Consider the following 5,222-nt stretch of genomic DNA (forward strand, 5'->3'; position numbering starts at 1 on the left):
TATAAAGAGGGAGTTAGATTATAAACTTTCTTCCCACTTATAACATAACATTCAATAGTTCATTGAGTTTATAATAAATCCCACCCAGGGAGCTTCTCGGGTTCCCAGTTCCAAAACCATCACCCTGTGTGGTGAAATAAACTTCTCTCTGGTCAAGGGTAAGACCATACTTAGTTTTAGAAAGGAGGTAGGGAAAGTCCAGGGGAGCTTTAAATAGAATTATGTACAGTAAATGATGTATTCACAAGTTTACACAAGGGTTCACTTCCCCATCAAGAGCTACAATTTGATGGAAACAAATTGTTTTCTTTCTTTCCACATGATGTTACTTCCTGTAGTATATTTAATTTAAAACAAATGGACCAGATTTCAGATATGTGAATTCAGAATGCAGAGGATAAGCCTCATTAACCCAGCAAGCTGCTGTTGGGGGCCAAGGCGTGTTGTTTATGTGTCAAGGGTGGGAGGACTGCTCAGAAAGAAGACAAGAATGGCCCAGGTGATCTACGACTGAGTGGGAATGATAGAAGAGATTAACCATCACCTTCTCTAAGAAAGAAAAGGAGATATATGATGTGACACATGCTTAGTAAGTAAATATAATAGTCACTCACTGAGCCAGAAGCACATTTATATTACAATTTGTGCTTCCCTCACCAAATCTCCTCTGTAAGGAAAATATTGCATTGAATATATTATTCTCATTGTTTTAAATCCAGAAGCTAATATCTATAAAACATTATCCTAGTTTTATATTTGTAGTACAGGCCATAACCTGATGCCCATGAAATATGCTCAGAGGTTGTGATTCCTGGTTTTAAGCATGCATGGGGATGTATCAAGGAGCCTGTTTCTGGTCTTATGGGATCCATCACTGAAGGGACTTACACTGTGAGATGATGAGTGATATCCCCTTATTGGCTGAAGGAGCTGGAAGAGTTAATTAACCAATGGGCATACCAAAAAGGTACTGAACTTTCTCTTCCTTTGAACTCTCCCACTTGAAAAGTAGTTCACTCTTTGCTTTGGATGTTCTTTGTAGGGCAGTTGGGCTTCCTGCCATCCATGTGAAGTATGAGTACAACTGGGCTGCAACTCCCTTTTCTCTCCTTTCCCTTCCTGAGTAGGTAATCAGACATGATTCTTGAGGAGGATGTGTTCCAGCTTGAAGGACCTTGTGAGTTTGAGAATTCCAGAGGTCCTAGGTTCTATAAAAGGAATGGTCGGTTATGTTGGCAGCAGGAGGGCAATAAGAAAAACTTCTCTATCGGAGTGGGCAGCCACCAACAGGAGGACTGGCACCAAGTTTATCCATTTTTACTAGTAGACATGTATCAGGAGTTGTTTGGACAGTGCTGAGCTGAGGTGAAATGTTTGAGTATTAGCCTTTTTACACATAATAGAAATGTTTGAGTATTAGCCTTTTTATACATTATAACAATACTTATGTTACTAAGTCTTTTTCTGCTAATGTCTGCTTGTGAGTGCTTTATGTTGAGCGTTTTTTCAGTGTATAAAGAATAACTTACCTGGTGCTGTTATTATCTTCATTTTGCAATTGAGGAAACTGAGGCAAACAGATTAAAGTGGTTTGCCCACGGTGACACAGCTAGTAAGTGTTTGAGTTTGGATTTGAATTTAGGTTTTCTTATATCAGGAATTAAATGAGATATTTGTAAAGCATCTGACACACAGTAGGTGCTTAATAAATGCTCATTTCCTCCCTCCCCTCTCCAAAGCCAATTCATTGAGCACTTTTTTTTTAACTCCCCTTTTTTGTGGAGGCCCTAGAGAGAGTGAGCCTTAAGTAAAAGTTTTTCTGTCATGCTAGGTAGGGGATTTAACAAGCCAATTAATGTGAGAAAAGGGAAGCCTAACCCCTCTCATTACAGTCAGGCTCCCCAGAACTGAACCTAGTCCAAATCACATGGCTCAGTGCAGGACAAGAAGGGGTAAGTGACTAAGTCCCTCAGTGACCCAGTTCCTCAAGGTTAGATATGTATTTGGGAGGTTAAATGACTTGCTTAGGGTCACAAAGACAATTTATACTGGCTTAGGATTTGAACCTAGAACTCCCGACTACTATTTGGATGATTTTCTCCAATATACACTATATAAGATATTCTCTCTCTGTTCCAGGCGTTCTCTCTGGTTGTCCCCCATTCCTGGAACACTCTCTTTCACTCCTACTATTGACCTCCCTGGCTTCCTTTAAATCCCAACTAAAATCCCACCTTCTACAGGAAACCTTCCCCAACCCCTCTTAATTCCAGTGCCTTCTCTGTGTTTATTATTTCCTATTTATCCTGCATATAGCTTGCTTGCATGTTGTCTCTGTTAGATTTAAGCTCGCTGAGGGCAGGGGCTGTCTTTTGACTCTTTTTATATCTCCAGTACTTAGCACAGTGCCTGGCATATATTGGCACTTAATAAATGTTTATTGCTTGCTTGATTGATAGATATACTAACTCCCCTAAGAGACATGAAAAGAAAGGGAAATAAAAGTGGCACAATGTCAGTCAATCAATAGAATTTATGAAGTACCTGCCATGTGCCAGGCTGTCCCTGCTCTCAAGGGGCTCACTATCTAACGGAGAGATAATATTCGAATAAACAGCTATGTACAACTAAGATAGATACAGGACAAATTGGTGATAATCTCAGAGGGAAGGCACTAAGATTTAGGAGGTGGGATTTCATCACTGTCTTTTTATTCTCTCTCCTCCTGCCCCCCCCCCCAACACGTGGCACACAGTAGTTGGTTAATTGATGTTTGATGAATGAATGAATTTAATCTGGGAGAAAAAAAGTCAAGAAGGTCCAGAAGTAAAGGTCAAATAAATGCAGGCTGTCTAGGTCATCTCAGTTTCAAATTGCTTTTTGCCTATGCCTACTACATCCCAAGCACTATAACCTGCACCTGAGATTTTTTTAATGTACATGTTCCCTTCTGTACCTGAGTTATTTTTTTTTACCTACCTGTTCCCTTTTGTAATCTCCTTACCTCCCACCACCCCCATCCCTTATATACTTTACTGTATCATCTAGAATCAATCACAATGGTAACTTATCAATCAAGCAAGCAAGCACAGGCAGCTAGGTGATGAAGTGGATAGATCACCAGCCCTGTACTCAGGGGGCACCCTAGTTCAAATACGGCCTCAGACACTTACCAGCTGTTTGAGCCTGGCCAAGTCAATTAACCCTGATTGCCTCCAAAGGAAAAAACAACAACAACAAAAATCAATCAAGCAGCATTTATTAAGCACCTATGAATACTAGGAATTGGGAATACAAAAACAAAAATAAAACAATTCCTGCCTTCAAAGAGCTCAAATTCTATTGAGAGATATATACACATAAATGTACAAACAAAATAAAGGTGGGAATTTTCTGAGAAGCAGGTGCTAGCAGCTGGGAATCAGGAAATGCCTCATATGAGAGGAAGTGACCCTCAAGCTAAGCTTGGTATCTTTCTCAAATGTATTGCTATCTTTTGTTTTTTTACCACATCTTCGTTTCCTAATACATCTCTCCCTGCTAAGAAGAAGTTCTGCAAAACTAGCCAATACCTCAACCAAGTCTGATGTTATATTCAGTAATCCCACACCTATTGTCCCCCCTGAAGAAGGATGAGCTGAACTCTGAACTTGGGATTTTAGAAACAGAGATGTGGAGTGAGGAAATACTAGGCTAAAAATACAGAGATGGGTGATGGAATGTCATGTGTGGGGAACAGGCCAGTTTGGCTGTAAGGTACCCTGAACGTAAGACTAATGGAATAAACCCAGAAAGGTATGCTGGAACCAGATTGCAAAGGGCTTTGATTGTCAAACAGAAGGATTTGTACTGGATCCTGCAGATTTCAGGGAGCCACTGGAGTTTCTTGAACAGAAGAGTGATATGGTCTTTTGACCACTGCTTTAGGACTATCACTTGGGCAGCTATGTGGAAGATGGGTTGAAGAGAGGAAAAACTGAAGCAAGGAGACCAACTAGGAGGCACCTGTGTAGTACAAATGGATGGAGCTCCAAGCCTGGAGTAAGGAAAACTTGAGTTTAAATCCAACCTCAAACACTTAAAAGCTGTGACCTTGGACAAGTCCTTTAACCTCTGTTGGTCTCAGTTTCCTCAGTTGTAAAATGGGCGGTAATAATAGCACCTACCTCCCAGGGTTGTTTTGAGGATCATTCTTTATTTATGTGCCAGTGCTTGGCACATTGTTGTTCAACTGGGTCCAACTCTTCATGACCCTATTTGGAGTTTTCTTGGCAAAGATACTGGAGTGGTTTACCATTTCCTTCTCCAGCTCATTTTACAGATGAGAAAACTAAGGCAAACAGGGTTTAGTGACTTGCCCAGGGTCAGCTAATAAATGTCTAAGGCCAGATTTGAACTCAGGAAGATGAGTCTTCCTGACTCCAGGTCTGGCATTCTATCCATTGCTTCACCTGCCTGCCACATTCCTAGTACATGGTAGGCCCTTAATAAATACTTGTTCCCTTCTCCCTTTCCTTTAGTGCAATGGTCCAGGTGAGAAGTGATGAGGACCAGAACTAGAGGGGTGGTAGGTAGCCCTACTGAGTAAAGAGATTTACTGGAGGGATATTGTAAGAGATAAATGTTACTAGACTTAACAATTAATTGGATATGTGGGATGAGTGAGAAAGAAGTTCAGGCTGACTCAGAGGTGGTGAGTAGAAGAATGGTGTGTCCTGGACAGTAGCAGGGAAGATGGGAAGAAGGGTGCGTTTGGAAGGACATGAAATGAGTTGTTTCAGATACTTCGGGTTTGATCTGTCTATGGGGATCTCCAGTTTTAAATGTCCAACAGGCAATTGGTGATGGGAGAGGCTAGGGTTGCACCTGTAGATGTGGGAGTCTGCAAGTCAAGTCGATAAGCATTTATTAAGCGCCTACTATATGCTAGGCACAGTGCTAAGCCCTGGAGATACAAAGAAAGATAAAAACATTGTCCTGCCCTCAAGGAATATACAGTCTGATGGAGTAGATAACATGCAAAAAACTATGCACAAACGAGCTGTGATAAACTGGACACACATTTCCATCTCGTGGCAAAAATCCTTTTTCTTCTAAATCTTGTTTCTTTCTGGCATTTTGCCATTTCGCGTGCCGTCTTTTGTTATTTCACCTTTCACTTTGAGCTGAACTCTCGCCCCTCCCTGCCCCTCCCTGCCCCTCCCTGCCCCTCCCTGCCCCTC

The 5,222-nt window shown here is 41.4% G+C and overlaps 1 protein-coding gene across 3 annotated transcripts in view; it reads left to right on the plus strand.

Annotated features, from left to right (window-relative positions):
• The first annotated feature begins 389 nt into the window (after nt 1–389).
• SLC25A19 (solute carrier family 25 member 19) overlaps nt 390–5,222 on the plus strand; it is a 25,269-nt gene continuing 20,436 nt past the window's right edge. The window contains exons 1-2 of one of the 3 annotated variants that reach the window (XM_027872654.1): nt 390–589; nt 749–967. The gene's annotated coding sequence lies outside the window, so the exon portion shown is untranslated. The remainder of the gene's footprint in view (nt 590–748; nt 968–5,222) is intronic. The other 2 variants (XM_027872655.1, XM_027872657.1) reach the window with 2 other exon arrangements.

The sequence above is a fragment of the Vombatus ursinus genome, unplaced genomic scaffold (genome assembly GCF_900497805.2).
Source record: "Vombatus ursinus unplaced genomic scaffold, bare-nosed wombat genome assembly UNPS02014801.1, whole genome shotgun sequence".
Classification (NCBI taxonomy): Eukaryota; Metazoa; Chordata; class Mammalia; order Diprotodontia; family Vombatidae; genus Vombatus; species Vombatus ursinus.